The 18,142-nt window shown below is 35.0% G+C and overlaps 1 protein-coding gene across 1 annotated transcript in view; it reads right to left on the bottom strand.

Moving 5' to 3' along the window:
- The window catches only part of LOC101893286 (IDLSRF-like peptide), a 217,657-nt gene extending 199,784 nt beyond the window's left edge, over positions 1–17,873 (bottom strand). Inside the window, exon 1 of the mRNA XM_005191379.4 lies at positions 17,588–17,873. The gene's annotated coding sequence lies outside the window, so the exon portion shown is untranslated. The remainder of the gene's footprint in view (positions 1–17,587) is intronic.
- Between the last annotated feature and the right edge of the window lie 269 nt (positions 17,874–18,142).

The raw sequence follows: 18,142 nt of genomic DNA, 5'->3' as shown, positions 1-18,142 counted from the left end.
TTTATATTTTCGACTTTTCGACTATGAAAACAATATTGTTTGTGAGTAATATATTTAGAGAAATTGTAGCCCAAGACAAGAGCTACAACTCTTCTTTTAAGTGGAAGTCAAAAATTTCCAACATTTTACGATATATAAGCCGAACAAAAGTTATATGATTTCCCAAACAAAATAAAGTCTGAGAAGAAAACTTCAAGTCAAGATGGGCGGTCTCGATTTTCACCGTAGACATATGATCTAATATACTTTCTTGCTCAGTACAACCCTAGGAATTTAGAAACGTGTCGTAACGATTAAGCTTTTCAAATCTCTCCACCCTAACCCATACCTTAAACAGTTTTACCAAATTACATATTTTCGGAAATTAAAATTCACGGTAAATAATATTCCATACTAACTTTACTTAATTTCCCCTAAATTCCCAATAGGTGTCAGATTTTATGATAAATTTACTCTCAATTTATTATCTGCTCATTTTCACTTTAGAATATTGTTATTTTTAAATTTTAATTTAATTTTTTTAGAAAGAAATATTATTATCCTGAAATAAATTACTATCTTTTGATGGTACCAAGTTATGAATTTATAAAAATATATGCATGTTGTAAGCCAAATATATATTCATATAAATTTCGAAAAAAAAAAATGCTAAGTACTTCTCTAACCTAAATACCTGCTAACCTCATAAATTTATTAACAGCTACTTTTGACCAAGGCAATAGTCAAAAGCAAATATTCCATATGACTACGCACTAAAGCTAGATACAAAATAACAAAGTTTCCCACCATCTCCCTCCCTGTCCTTCCATAAATAAATAAATATATATCAAACAAACAAACTCTTAATTTATACACTCACAATAGGTGTATGAAAATATTTGCATACTTTTAGGGCTGTCGGTATATTTTACAATAAACTAAAGTCAACTTTTGTATGTTGAGCGAGAGAGAGAGAGAGAATGAGTGGGCCTTAGGAAAATCTCAGAATTTTAAAATGAAAACAACAACAGCAACAACACAAATCTCTGTAAAAAGTGTAAATTACACATTGTTCTTTTTTTATGGAAAATACATTCAAATGAATATGACTTTCAAGTACTCTTGGTGGAGAGTGGGGGTGGGAGGGAAAATTGCAAAACGAAACCGGCATTTGTTGCGTTTATTATAGGATTTACTCTGTTGTTGGCCGGTACTTTAGTCTAAAAGAGAAAATATTTCCAAAGTCATAATATAAGACATTTTATCAAATTAAAAACGCTAAGGAAAGGTAAAAAGTGGAGTGGGTCGACTAAAAAATTTGATGCCCTATACCACTATGTATATTTAGTAGAGCTTCCGTAACAAAAAGAGTTTGTATTGGGAATTTATGTGAAGTAGATCATACCAACAATGAACCAAATAACATTGCAGCATAGTGCATGATATGACTTCGATAAGGATTATATTAAAAAAATATATTTATTGCGGCAATATATAAACCGGACCAACATTCACCAAATGGAAAAATTCGGATGAATATGAAAAAAAAAAACTATCCGATTTGGGCTGATATTATGATAATAACCGTAAAATCGGACTAAGATGTATATCGAAGGTATATAAAAATCTCATCCGATTTCGATAAAAATTTGACAGAGGTATTTTCGAGCTGTATCTGTCCGGTATCAAATATCCTTGCTGTGCAGTGTATATTACGCATGTGAAGGATTTTAACAACATATCGGATGAAACATATATATGGGAGCTACAGCTATATCTGAACCGATTTTCGACAAATTTTATGTATTTTTTTCTAAGGTGAATTCAGTTGGAAATGTCAAGATTCAATTCATTTGGACTGATATTAGCCATTTGGTGCACAACAAACCTGATATCGGATAAAGATTTATGTGAGAGATATAACCAAATCTGATCCGATCTCGATAAAATTTGACAGAGGTATTTTTAGCTCCATAAGCAAAACAACATTCCGACATATTTTTCTTGTGGAGTGAATATCACGCATGTGAGGGACTTTAACACCAACTCGGATGAAACATATACAGGGTGAGATAAAAAAAACGGCTACAAAGTCAAACCCCATAATTTTAAATATTTTTAAAATTTTATTTAATGAAAGCAAAAAATGTCGGAAATAGCATCAAATTTTAGAATAAGTTTAGATTTGTTGGAATTAGCAACCTTGGGCAGGAACTATGGCTTTCAAACCAATAAAACCGTCACACGCTGCCCGAATGTTGCTCTGTGGTATTTTGGTCCATTCCCGGCGAAGGGCTTGCTTGAGATGATCGACACTTTGGTATTTCTTTAGTGCCAACCTTGCTTTCCAAAATACTCCAGACACAATAGTCCAACGGATGGGTATCCGGAGATTTTGGTGGCCAATGTGCGCTGGAAATACAGCGAGGAACCGCATTTTATAACCATTCTTGGATGGCGCGTGCTCAGTGCGATGGTGCTGAATCCTGTTGGAATGTCCAAGGTCTGCGGCCAAAATGTTTGCATGCCCAAGGCTTTACAACACCCTCCAGAATATTTTCGCTATACCATTCGGCATTTATTCTGATGCCACGGTCGATTAATACAAGCTGAGAGCGACCATCGGCTGTTATGGCGGCAAACACCATCACCATGGCCGAAGCTTGTGTTCTGGTGGCCAACCGAAGTTGCTCATTTTCAGCTGACCTCTTTGGCAAGTAAACACGTTCATTTTGTTTGTTTACAATCTGCTGGACAACGAATGTTTCCTCATCGGAGACGGAGAAAACCAAATTCGGCAGTTCACCCCTTTCGGCAAGCGAAGCAACTCTTAAGCTCATTTGAGTCTATTTTCTTTCTGTAGCGGTGTAAGTTCTTGCACTTTTTGGAATTCCAATGGCTTTACCCCGAGCTCATTTTTCAATATTTGCCCAATGTAATATTGCGATATGTTCAGCTCACTAGCCATTTTTCGGCCACTGCGTCGCGGGTTTCGATCAAGTCGCTTCTTTACTTTTCGAACCATTTCTGCTGATGTTGTTGTTTTCTTTCGTCCACTTCCTTGATATTGGGCTACGCTACCACGGTATCACGGTAACGAGCGATGGTACGAGACACAAAAGATATATTCTTATTTAAATGCTGGAGTGCTCTAACGATAGCCACTTGTGGTTTTCCAGCCAAATATAAAGAAATCACACTATCACGCTGGAATTCCATCACGAATAATTTTTTTTCTGGAAAATTCTTACCAAAATGCTGTTGTACGCTTAAAAACAATATAATGAGCTGTCTTTGGAATAATTTTGACAGCTGTCGGACGAGTGGCTTAGAAATGGCAGCAGTCTGATGCTGGTTGCATTTTTTTTCATCTCACCCTGTATGTATATCGAAGGTATATAAAAATCTGATTCGATCTCTATAAAATGTGGCAGAGGTATTTTCGAGCTGTATCTGATGTCCGGTATCAAATATCCCTGTTGTGCAATGCATATTACGCATGTGAGGGACTTCAACACTAAATCGGATGAAACATATATATGGGATCTATAGCTGTATCCGAACCGAATTTCATCAAATTTTAAGTACCGGTTTCTAGGATGAATTCACTCGTAATTGCCAAAATTCCGTCTGATGGGCTGATATAAGCCATTTGGTGCACAATAAACCCTATATCGGACAAAGATGTATATGGGAGCTATATCCAAATCTGAACCAATCTTGACAACATTTTAGCTACTTATTTCTGAACTGTATCTGATATCCGGTACCAAAGATCACTATTGTGAATTGCATATTACGCATGAGAGGGAATTAAAACCCTAAATCGGATGAAACATATATATGGGAGCTTTAGCTATATCCGAACCGATTTCCAATAAATTTGATGCACTTACTTCTATATTTAATTAGGTCGGATGTGACAAAATTCAGGTCATTTGGACTGGTATTGGCCATTTGGTGCACAATTAATCTGAACCAATCTTGACAAAATTTTAGCTACATAGTTCTGAGCTGTTTCTTATATTTGGTACAAAAAATCATTGTTATGAAGTGTATATAACGCATGTGAGGACTTATAACGACAAATCGGATGATATTGGAGCTATGTGTTAATCGATTTTCTCTTAATTTGACGTACTTGCTTTTAGACTGAATTCGGTCAGATGTGACAAAGTTCAGGTCATTTGGGCTGATATTGGCCATTTGGTGCACAATTGACCCGAAATCGGTTGAAGTTATATATGGGAGCTATATATAAATTTGAACCGATTCTCACCAATTTCAATAGAGCTCGTACTGGGCCAAACAAATTTTGTTTGGAAAATGTCATCTCAATCGAATAATAAATGCGGCCTGCATTTTGTTCACAAAAATACACGGACAGACGGACGGCCAGACGGCCTGACATGCATAAATCGACTCAGAATGTGTTTGTATGAAAATCCTCAAAAGTAACCATGGGTCTATCTCGCTTCCTTCTCCATGTTACAAACAAATGCACAAAGACATTATACCCCTACCACTATGTGGTGTAGGGTATAAAACTGGCCCTCCAAATTCTAAAACCAGTAAAGGAAGTCCTAAAGTCGGGCGGGGCCGATTTTATGATCCCTACACCACTTTGCTAATTTAGTTGAGCTTCATATAACAACTAAAAATTTTTATGGGAGAATTCAATCATACACCCTATGAAAAAATGGAAAAAAGAAGATATATATGGGAGCTATATCCAAATCGGAACCGATCTCGATAAAATTTGGCAAAGATATTTCTGAGCTGTATTTCATATATTTCCCTGAATATCGTTGTTACGGAGTGCATATTACGGCTGTGGGTAACAAATACAACAAATCGGATGAACAATATATATGGGAGCTATAGCTATATCTGAACCGATCTTCACCAAATTTGGCATACTACCTTCTAGACTCAATTCGGTCGTAAGCGCCAAATTTCATCCCATTTGGGCAAATATTAGACGTTTAGTGCACAATAAAAGGTAAATCGGACGAAGTTTTATATGGGAGCTATATCCAAATCTGAACCGATCTCGATAAAATTTTGCAAAGGTATTTCTGAGCTGTATTTGATATATTCCCCAAATATTGTTGTCACAGAGTGCATATTTCGGCTGCGGAGAACAAAAATAACAAATCGGATGAACAATATATATGAGAGCTATAGCTATATCTGAACCGATTTCGATCAAATTTGGCATACTTATTTTCAGTCCTAAGTTGGTTGTATGTGCAAAATTCCATACTATTCGAGCTGATATTATACGTTTGGTGCTTAATAAAAGGCAAATCGGACGAAGATATATATGGGAGCTATATCTAAATTTTTACCGATTATCTCCAATTTCAATAGGGTTCGTCCTTGGCCCAAACAAATGTTGTTTGGAAAATTTCATCTCAATCGGATAATAAATGCGACCTGTATTTTGTTCACAAGAATACATGGACAGACAGACGGACGGACAGACGGACTGACATGCATAAATTAACTTAGAAAGGGATTCTATGCAGATCATCAAAAGGAACTATGGGTCTATCTCGTTTCCTTTTGCCTGTTACAAACAAATGCACAAAGACACTGATCACCTTGTGGTGTAGGGTATAATTGAACTCCCCAACCTCCGAATACTGAAATTTTCATTAAGTTCAGGAGCTCGGTTATTGTTCTATGAAAAAGTGAAACGAAAACATCAGAAGAAAAGAAATGTTGAATAAAAAATTATAAACGAAGTTATGTTTGTTTCATTTTTTATAGAAAAAGAATCCTGTCCCTGATCCTAGAAATTTAAGGAATTGATTTCCAGAATTTAAAACTCAAAATATGAAGCAACATTCGAATACAGACCAGAGGAAGCTAAATGACCTTAGGTTTTCATTCTAATTTTACTTCATGTTTTGAGTTTAAAATTTTGGAAATAAATTCCTTGAATTTCTATGATCGCGAACTGGATTCCTGTTCTATAAAAACATGAAATTAACATAATTTCGTTTATAATTATTTTTATTATACCCTACAACACTATGTGTTGGGGGTATTATAAGTTTGATTGGGCCAAAAATTATGTAACACCTCGAAATATTGGTTTCCACATAGGAAAGTATATATGGATCTTCCTAGCTCGCCGAGCTGAGTCGATCTAGCTATGTATGTCCGTCCGTCCGTCCGTCCGTCTGTCCGTCTGTCCGTCTGTCCATGTTAATTTGTAATCACTCTACAGGTCGTAATTATGGCCCGATCTTCACGAAATTTAGAATGTAGGTGGGGCTTGGACCAGAATAGAACCCTATTTCTTTTGGAGATGATCGCCAAATGTTTAGGGGTTGAAATGGACCAAATACTGGAAAATTTTCGGATTTTGCAGTAGCTATACAGGTCGCAATTATAGACCAATCGACGCGAAATTTCGCGTGTAGATAGAGTTTAGGGCGGGGAAGAAGCCTACTAATTTGGGTGGTCATCGGATAATATTTAGCGGGTAAAATAGACCATATCTTTTGTGTTGAAAAAAATCAAAATTTTTCATTAAACCGTGAATATTTTAAATCCCGGCGAAATCACAAAGCCATCACAAGGTTACTTCTGACCTTTACATTGATGTTATTATCCAACAAATCGGATATATAGCAAAATATGTGCGATATATATGTCTATCAAAGAAGATATGTTTGAAAGATCTCTTATATGTGGAGAACGGCTGAACTGATTTCGACAGTTCTCATTAATTCAGAATGGCCTCTTGGCAGGAAAGAAAAAACGTCTAAAAAAATCCCATAAAAATATCTCTCTAAAGATGAAAATATTGATTTTCTAAAATTTTCTCATATTTTTTCCATTTTTGTTATATTTTTGGCATATTTTAAATTTGGATTTAACCTTTGGTAATATTTCTACAGCTAACAAAACTAAGTAGTTAGGATATGAGGATATCATATACAGATCTCATTTATGACCCGATCCTTACGAAATTTTGCATGGGGATAAGATGAGGGTCAGAATAGAAGCCTACTCTTTTTGGAGATGATCGCCATATATTTAGGGGTTGAAATGGACCAAAAAACTGCAAAATTGTCGCCCGATCCTCACGCACATTTAAATGGGGGTTACCGCACATTGCAAAAGCCAAACAGTTTCGGATGGCCATCCAAAAATATTCAATGTGTGAGGGAGTTTGCAACTTTTATAGACAAAATACGAAAATGTCCATTCCAGTGACTTTTTGGAGAATTCACAAATACAGGAAAGACACACTTCCGACTATTTCGTTAACGCTGATTTCGTGGAAGAATATAGTCAAATGTCTGTATCTCATATAGATGCGTTTCAGTCAAAAACCAATAATAAATGTTAATCTTTTGCCACTTCTGAGAGGTTATAGGTCTTTGAGAAATATTGGTTCCAGATCTAGGAAGACCATTTACGTACAATATCTACCAATAAATTGGAAATGAGCAAATTAGTTTAAGTTGCTTTTATTCGAAAAATAGAGAACGAAACCTGATGGTTTTCTTTTATTATTTGTTACAATATCTTGTGGAATTCTGTCGAGTATTTCGCCTATATAAACTGTATGGTTTATTATAGTGTTGTAGGGTATTCAACGGTCGGCCCCGCTCGACTGTAGCCTTTGCTTACTTGTTCGACATTTCTTTCCTACCGAAGTTTCAAACAAAAGAAACCCCAATTGATTTTTTTTTTTTTTTGTTTTGAAGAATAATTTTGAATCACTTTGCAAACAAATTCCAAACTTCTTCCCACACCCCTCCTTTGCTTTCTAACTGCCAATTCGTAGAAGACTAATCAACTATTGCAAAACCAAGAAAAGCTATTCAAAAACCAGTTGAAAAGAGAACCTAAACAAAACACGGCAAACAAAATAGAACGACAAGTGGTTAGCAGGCTAGTGGCAGGAAATGCTGCAGGCACGTTAGATCTTTTACTCGACGCTTTGAAGAAAGGAAAGAAGGATGGATGACCAAAACAAAACACACTTACTCTCGCCACTTCCAACACACACACACACACACAGAGGTGCTTATAAAAGACTATTTTTATTTTACATATGTATACTGTTATTATACAGTAGAGCAACACACACACACCCATGCTTATCAAAGTTTTGAGTACCCAAACGTGTAATTATAGCCACCAATACATGCATGGGAAGAAAGGTGGTCATAACAGGTTTTTTATTTGTTCCATTCTTTTCTGAATGCGAAAACTTGAAAAGTGTGTTGTGGGAAGATAGTTCGAACATTGGGGAGGATTTAAAAAGGGAATGTGCAAAACCACGTTGACATCGATCGGGTCGATTTTTATACCCTACACCACATAGTGGTAAGGGTATTATGTCTTTGTGCATTTGTTTGTAATATGGAGAAGGAAACGAGATAGACCCATAGTTACTTTTGAGAACCTTCATAGAATCACTTTCTGAGTCGATTTATGCATGTCAGTCCGTCTGTCCGTCCGTCTGTCCATGTATTCTTGTGAACAAAATGCAGGTCGCATTTATTATCCGATTGAGATGAAATTTTCCAAACAATATTTTTTTGGTCCAAGGACGAACCCTATTGAAATTGGTGAGAATCGGATCAAATTTAGATATAGCTCCCATATATATCTTCATCCGATTTCGGTTTAAATGTGCACCAAATGTCCACTATCAGTCCAAATTACCTGAATTTTGATACACCCAACCGAGTTCGGCCTAGAAGCAAGTATATCAAATTTGGAGAAAATCGGTTCAGATATAGCTATAGCTCCCATATATATCTTTCATCCGATTTGATCTTTAAGTCCCTCACATTCCTACTATGCACTTCACAGGAATGATATTTGGTACCAGATATCAGATAAAACCCAAAAATAGTTGATTTTAATTTTATTCAAATCTGTTCCGATTTGGATATGCCTCCCATATATATCTTCATCCGATTTCGTGTTAATTGTGCATCAAATGGCCAATATCAGCCCAAATGGCATGAATTTTGGCAAATTCAACCGAAACCATCCTATATTCAAGTACACCAATTTTAGTAAAAATCGGTTCAGATATAGCTGTAGCTCCCATATATATGTTTTTTAAATTGATATAAATACCGAAATGGTTGAATAATACGCTACTTTCCATAGTAGCATTATACAATTCGACTGTTTTACTCTTCCGGGGAATAAGCCTTGGCGTGGAGGTAGAGCTGAGTACCTTCATAACTGAGGGGAAACCAATTATTCCAATTTTCGTTCCTTCAATTCCCAACTAATATTAGGAATTGTTTCAGACATCTGTACAGCCACATAGTGGTGAGAATCGATTATTCTAACGATTTCAGGTTAATTGTTCACTAAATGGTCAATATCAGCCCAAATCACCTGAATTTTCGTACATAAGACCGAATTCAGTCTAGAAGCTAATACGTCAAATTTGGAGAAACCCGGTTCAGAGATAGCTATAGTTCGTAAAATGCACGATAGAATTAGATAGATTTTGATTTTGTACCAAATATCTCATAGAGCTCTGAAATGCCCTGTATAAACCTTTTTACGACAGCTCTACTAAATATGCATAGTGGTGTAGGGTGTCATATAGTCGGCCCCGCCCGACTTTTGAGCTTTCCTTACTGGTTTAATTTTCTTTTCGATGTGTATAAAAATTATAGCGGAATCGGCTGACTTAAGATATCTAGAACTTTGTATTACCTTGGACTTGGAGATATTTCAGAACCACTAAAAACTGGATATATAATGGAGATAGTCTCCTGCTTGTTTTGAATAAAAAATACCAAAGCATAATCCATTCTTTTGAACTTTTGTGTGTGGGATGTGTTCTAACTTTTCAGATTTGAAATTGTGAATTTTTATCCACTTTTACTAGAAAGCTGCATTTTCCAGTTAAAGTGGCTATAAACACTTTAATCCGTAAACAAATGAACTTTCAAAATAATCTAACAATCAAATCTTTTGCCAAATAGGTTGTTCTTGAAATCCATAAAATTTGGATATAGTGTTACTCAGTCGGCAAGGCAATTAATGTAAATATTGAGAATTTTGTTCGATATCTCTACCAAATCATTATCCGTTTAGTGGATAACATGACTGTGGCCTTAAAAATACCAATGAATGGAGGGTTAGGGAGGCTATACAAAATCTGGACCGCCGTTTTAAAACATCTTGCTAGAATATGTTCTACCTATTAAGATTTCAAAACATGAAATTCCTATTAGAATATGGATAAATAAAATAATATAAAAATAAATAAAAATAAAATAAATAAATAATATTTCGTAGGATAAAATAAATAATATTTCGTAGGAAAATTTTAATAAACGGAAAATAAAAATACCAAAACATCGGTCAATTCGCTCAAAACATTGGCTGATGTCTTTAAAATATCAAAATTCAAGGGGCCATACCAAAAAATTTTGCTATGTTGAAAATTTGAATGAGGTACCTCAAAACATCAAATTAGAGGGTTAAAAATCGAGCAAATTGAAAATTGTTATCCGGTGAAATCCTAAAAGTTATAGTTGAGACCTTTAAAATTCCCAAATTCCAGACACGTCATAAACAAGAATTAGTAAATAGCGAGTCTTGTTCGAAACTTTCAGCAGGGTGGTATTGATTTTTTTCCACAAATCGCAGCAAAACTTTTATGCGGAAATTCCCTTCAAAAACAAAAAAAAAGAACAATTGTAAAGAATTAGTCGGTTTAGCCGAAAAATGTTCGATTGTTAGAATATATTCTGACTTCTGTTTAGATTTTTCAAATTTTTTACCCTCTATGGAGTAGGTTCCGAAGGAATGGGCCAATATATTGTGACGTGCCAGGTTTGGACTACATCGACTACTTCCTTCACTTTATATGAGATATGTAGTAGTTTCTAGAAAATGTTAAAATTTGCATCAGGTACCAGATATAGTCAAACGAATTATTCCATTTTTATACTTAATTTAATACAGATAAAATATTTTATGGACAAAGAGAAAGGATAATCCGATTTTGTTCTAACTTTCCAAATCCTCATATTTGCATCAGTGCTAGGTCAGGAGACAATATCGCTCGACTCCATCAAGTACCTTCCCCACAAAGGTTCAAGGTCTGGTGTAAAGATGGAATATATCGGTCCACTCTATCTGGTACCTCCCCCAAAAAATTGTCAAATTTTTGAATATTCATGAAGCTCATAAAACACACATCCGATTTCAATCAGACTTGGCACATCCAAATATTTCCATCAACACAAGGTCTGTTATAAAGAAAATAGAGATTGGACTATTCTTTCTGGTACCTCCCCCACATAGAGTCAAAGTTCTGAATAACAACAAGAAAAAAGCATCTAAGTTCGTCCGGGCCAAACTTCTTATACCCTCCACCATTTTGAAAGGAACTTGAAAATTTTCAAAAAAAACTTCCGGAAGCTACCACTTAAATGAAAACTGTTATATGGAGACTATACGAAGACGTGGACCTGCTGCAAATACCAAATTTGAAACAATTCTGTTTAATAAAGTAGCAAATATCATCAAGGGGGGATATTCGAAAACGTGAACCTACATACGAATTTTTTGTCATAGGCTGTAGTTCCCATTACGAACTCTAAATACGAAATTTGTTATAATTCCGGTGAATAATGTCGCACAAATCATAAATATGGTATAGTATAGCGTCGCATGAGGGCAATACGAAGACGTGGACCTGCATACAAAATTTTTTGTCATAGGCTGTAGCACCCATTACAAACTTCAGATATGAAATTTGAAATATTTCCGGTAAATAATGTCGCTGAAATCATGAAAATACGGAGTATCGGGAGGTACAGTTATATGGGGGCTATAAGAAGACGTGGACCTGCATACAAAAATTTTTGTCATAGGCTGTAGCCCTCACTACAAACTTCAAATACGAAATTAATTCCAGTAAATAATGTCGCTAAAATCATGAAAATACCGAATATCAGGAGGTTCCGTTATATGCGGGGCTATACGAAAACGTGGACCGACATAGCCCATTTAAGAACTTAACCTGCCTACTGTTAAACTATGCATGTATGCAAGAATTTAGCCTTCTATCTCAATTCGTACCACAGATAGCGTGATTACAACAGACAGGCGGGGATCGCTAGAATTTTACACTGATCCAGAATATGTATATTTCGTAGGGTCTATTATAAATATTTCGAGGAGTTACCAACGGAATGACAAAGTTAATATACCCTCCATTGAATGGTGGAGGGTATAAAAACGATTATAAAATCCGAAATAAGCATCTGGTTGTCTTCATAATTCAGACATCCCATTATTTCCACTGACACAAAATCTGCCCTGGAGATTGGATATATTGGCCAACTCCTTTTGGTACCTCCCCCACGAAGGCTCACAATTTGGAATATTCATGAAGCTCAAAAAAAGCGAAATTAACATCCGATTCCATTCCAGACTTGATACATCTCAAAATTTCCATCAACACAAGATCTGTTATAAAGATGGTAGAGATCGGACCATTTCTTTTGCTACCTGTCACACATAGGGTTTAAGATTTTAAAAAAACAAAACGTTCTAGAAAGCGAAATAAGCATCCAACTCTCTTCAAATTTCACACATACAAACATTTTTGCTAATACAAGATCTTTTGTGAAAATGTTTTATATCTGCGAACTCCTTCTGGTACCTCATCCAAAAAGGGACACAATTTTCAATATTTTTATCAGTCATAGCTTGCGAAACAAGTCAGATATTCTTAGGTACAAAATGAACATTATTAGTCAATTCCTTCGGAATCTGCTCTATAGAGAGTCAAACATTTGAACAACCGTAAGAGAAGTTCAAATATATTTATGTAATCGAATATTGGCTGAGGGTATAAATCTGTCGGCAACACCGACTGATACTTTTTACATTGGGTTTTATTTTATTTAATAATATTTTTTTGTCCACAACATAATACCTAAAATCACAAATTACTATTTCTGACAGCTAATATTTTAAATGTCACAATTGAAGTGTGAGTATAATACATTACCACTACTCGGGAGATTCTAGCTTCAAGAGGAATCTTCTTTAACAATACCACCAATATGCTAGTTTCTTCTTAAATCAATTAAGTACAAATAAATGTTTGCTTAACGAAACACCCTAATATTGTTACGTATTTAAATTTGCTTTATTTACCTTGTGGTTGCACCACTGCGTGTTAACTTATCCAATTTAATAAAATACTATAACTTTCGAAATATGTTTTATTGTGTGGGGCACTATTTTTGGTTTCAAGCACATTTTGGGCATATTTTCTTTTATTATTTCTCTCGCCGAGAAATAAAAAAAACATACACTCCTACAGACAAAAAATATATATTGAAGGTAAATAATAAAGGTAGTCAATGGGCATTTGTTTGTTTGTTTGCATTTTTTTTTTTTTTTTTTGTGGGGGATGTTTGCTAGCCGGTGTTCCTTTTTATGGATTCAGCTACTACAACGTGTATCCCGTTTTTATTTATTTTTCTCTGTTCTGTTCTTTTATTTTTTTTGGGAGTGGGGGTGGGTATCAGGGGCTAATACGAAATAAATTGTTTCTGTTGTCATTTTGTTGTTTATGGACAAACTTTTAACTGGTAATAACTTTTTTATGCCGTTGAAAGGTTTTATGAAAAGTGAAATATTATACTCGTTTATATTGAAAAAGGTAAAATAATAAAATATGTTTTGACATTGCAGACATTTCATTTGCGACAATAAAGTGGAATAAAAAATTTACATTTTTTATGAGTCTACCAAGTTTTGAAACGGGTGTAAGATGTATTTTAATATTGAAATTGTAAGGCTGTATAAGATTAGGTGCAAATCTTCGATGTGCCTGCCATTGACTGCAGCCTCAGTCTGCAGCCAAATCGCCTGTACCTTGAAATGTGTAGGTGGGATATAAGATTATATTTTCCGAAACTTGTTAAAGCTACAAATACCGAATCACAAGTATGGTTTATTTATATTATTTCGGACAATCTTAGAAATATCTAAAGAAGATCGGAGTCAGATGCCGCGTAACGTAACTTTAAATGGAAGCTATACCAAAAAAAATTATCTAAGTTTTTATAGCTATCAAGAATAAATACTACTTTTACGAATATTTAGAAGAATGAGGAATTTTATATAAGACCTAACTCATCAAAGAGAGCGGAAGAAGTGGACGGAAGAAAACAACAACATCAGCAGAAATGGTTCGAAAAATAAAAAAGCGACTTCATCGAAACCCGCGTCGCAGTGGCCGAAAAATGGCTCGTGATTTGTAAACAAATAGAATGATCGTGTTTACTTTCCAAAGAGGTCAGCTGAAAATGTGCACCCTCGGTTGGCCACCAGAACTTAAGCGCAGGCCATGGTGATGGTGTGGGCCGCCATAAAAGCCGGTGGTCGTTCTCCACTCGTATTAATCGACCGTGGCATCAGAATAAAAGCCGAATATTATCGCGAAAATATTCTGGAGGGTGTATTAAAGCCTTTGGCAGGCAAATATTTTGGCCGCAGACCTTGGACATTCCAACAAGACTCAGAACCATCGCACTCAGCACGCGCCACTCAAGAATGGTTACAAAATGAGATTCCTCGCTTCATTTCCAGCGCACAGAGGCCACCAAAACCTCCGGATACCAATCCGTTGGACTATTGTGTCTGGAGTACTTTGGAAAGCAAGGTTGGCACTAAAAAATACCAAAGTGCCGATCACCTCAAGCAAGCGCTTTGCCGGAAATGGGTCAAAATACCGCAGAATAACATTCGGGCAGCGTGTGACGGTTTCATTGGCCATTTGAAGGCTATAATTCGTGCCAAAGGTGAGCAATTCGAACAAATCTAAACATATTCTAAAATTTGATGCTATTTCCGACATTTTTGCTTTCATTCAATAAAATTTAAAAAAAAAAAGTAAATATTATGTCGTTTGACTTTGTTGCAGTTTTTTATCTCACCAGAACAGTCAATGTAAAATCGGATGAAGATGTATATCGAAGGTATATAAAAAGTCGAACGATCTCTATAAAATTTGACAGAGGTATTTCTGGGCCGTATCTGATGCCCGGTATCAAATATCATTCTTGTGGAGTGCATATTACGCATGTGAGGGACTTAAACACCAAATCGGACGAAAAATATATATGGGAGCTGTAGCTATATCTGAACCGATTTTCAAATTTTAAGTACATTTTTTTAGGCATAGGAACTATCTATAGATTAGAAGATTTTTTCATTTCTCCAAAACAGAGATTTCTCCATAGAGATTTTTCTAAATCTAAAATCAAGGAAACTCTTACACCTGTAATCTGTAATTAAACCAATTGATGTTTTAATTTTTATACCCTACACCACAAGGTGGTCAGGGTATTATGTCTTTGTGCATTTGTTTGTAACAGGCAAAAGGAAACGAGATAGACCCATAGTTCCCTTTGATGATCTGCATAGAATCACATTCTGAGTCGATTTATGCATGTCCATCCGTCTGTCCATGTATTTTTGTAAACAAAGTACAGTTCGCAATTATTGCCCTATCCAGATTAAATTTTGCACAAATCATTTGTTTGGCCCAAGGACGAACCCTATTGAAATTGGAGATAATCGGTCAAAATTTAGATATAGCTCCCATATATATCTTCGTCCGATTTGCCTTTTATTGTGCTCCAAACGTGTAATATCAGCCTGAATAGTATGGAATTTTGCACATACAACCAAATTAGGCCTGAAAATATGTATGCCAAATTTGATCGAAATCGGTTCAGATATAGTTATAGCTCCCATATATATTGTTCATCCGATTTGTTATTTTTGTCCTTCGTAGCCGTAATATGCACTCTGTAACAACAATATTTGGGGAAATATATCAAATACAGCCCAGAAATACATGTACCAAATTTTATCGAGATCGGTTCAGATTTGGAAATGACTCACATATATAACTTCGTCCGATTTACTTATTTTGTGCACCAAATGTCTTATATTTGTCCAAATGGGATGGAATTTGGCACTTAGGACCGAATTTAGTCTAGAAGCTAGTATGTTAAATTTGGTGAAGATCGGTTCAGATATAGCTATAGCTCCCATATATATTGTTCATCCGATTTGTTATATTTGTTACCCACAGCCCTAATATGCACTCCGTAACAACGATATTCAGGGAAATATATCAAATACAGCTCAGAAATATCTTTGCCAAATTTCATCGAAATCGGTTCCGATTTGGATATAGCTCCCATATATATCTTTATCCGATTTCAAATTAATTGTGCACCAAATGGGCAATACAAGTCCGAATGTAAAAGATACAAATGCTTCGGAATATTTAGTTCTTTGAACTTTAAATTATAATTAAAATCATAGCGTGTATGATTGAATTCTCCCATAAAAACTTTTAATTGGTATGTGGAGCTCTACTAAATTAGCAGAGTGGTGTAGGGTATCATAAAGTCGGCCCCGCCCGACTTTAAGACTTTCTTTACTGGTTAGTTTTAAATAAATAAAAATGTGGATCCTGTCCAATAAAGTTGTAAGAGATCTTAATCTACCGAGTAGGCGTTTTTTCTTCAAAAGCGATAATCGATAATAATAATTGATATATTATGAGGTCGACTCGAAGCCAGTGATATTGAATTTGAGATACGATCTGATTCAGATTTTTTAAAGCGAATTGACGTCAGCTCAAAATTTGTGAATTCATTTGAGGGAGTTTCTTTTTTTAAATTGTTTAACTTTTGGTATAGGCCAACTTGGCCCGAAGTAATTAAATTGCTTTACTGTAGCGGCATCCGTTGGACTTCCTAAGTTCACTAAAAGGTACAGATGCTTTGGCATATTTTTGAAGAAGTATAATATTTGGTTCAACCTCCTCGAAAAAAAATGTCTAATCTAGGTTCAGCTCCCATGTACAATTATTAATATTATTATAACCCTAGCAAATGTTCCCAACATTATGGGCTATAATTTTCTTATTCCAATTTTGAAACCAAATTCGTATGAGACCATAGCCACATTTTCTAAAATATTTGACAATTTTCAACCGTCTAATTTGCAATTAAATTAAATACAATTAAAATTTTTACACCACCCAGGAGTTGTCTTTAAAGTTCTTGATAATAATATATTATTTAAAATATTATTTAGTTTTATATATTGAACAAATTAGAGATATAATTTCATATAAAATACTCTCTCATGTCAAATTTGGCTATTCTTGACCAGTTCAAGACTCAGAGGAATTTGTAACGTCAGTTCTTAATTTTTCACTTTTTTTCAGAATATGAAATGTTAATACAATTTATGCAAAAGTGGATTGATTGCCGACTTCTTGAACTGCTTGACTTAAGATTTAATTTTTTTCACTGGCAATATCACATTTCCTCTTTGAACAACGTTACTTCAAAAAGCATAGCATACTTATGGGCTCTAGGTTTAAAGCCAACTCTTTAAATGCACTGTCACTTAATTTATAAATATATATATATTTTCTCATCAAACGATTTTAAACACCATTATTTTCTTTGAATTTAATTTGTTTTCCAATTAAATTTTCTCAACAGAATTATTTCCATTTCATTTATTTTTCAATAATTACTTTTGAGTACGAGCTTTAATTTTCCATTCGATGAAATTTCGTTTCACTTCAAAAAAAAATTTCACTTCAGTCACTGTTACTGTTGCTGTTGTTGTTTTTGTTGTTGTATTCTTTAATTTGCTGTTTAGTTGTCTGTAGTAATTTCACAGTCACTCTTGGTGGTGTGAGTAAGCTGGTGTCACTGTGTGTGAGTGTGTGTATTTTGGTTTTCAGTGGAAATGGTTTCCTTTTATTTTTCAATTTTTATTTTATGTTCGCTACCAGAAGAAACCTCTAACAAAGTGAATGTTCGAAACTCGACTGAAGCAACGGAAGCTTTTGCCCAACTTAATATAGCCTCTGCTTTCGGGGATTCTATGTTTTTTTTGTTATTTTCCATTAGAGTCAGAAAAGTAAAGGACGAACGGAAAATTGTTGCTGCTTTTATGACTTGGTGAGCCACGTTGTTTTTGGGTTTGGGAGGGTAAGTCACACCTGTTTTTCTCATTCAAAGAATTTCACTGTGTTTAATGTCGAAATTTTGAGCTTTTACTCAAATGATAGAGTTGCCATATG

Source organism: Musca domestica, unplaced genomic scaffold (genome assembly GCF_030504385.1).
Source record: "Musca domestica strain aabys unplaced genomic scaffold, Musca_domestica.polishedcontigs.V.1.1 24, whole genome shotgun sequence".
NCBI lineage: Eukaryota > Metazoa > Arthropoda > Insecta > Diptera > Muscidae > Musca > Musca domestica.
This window is presented reverse-complemented; position numbering and strand designations above follow the sequence as displayed.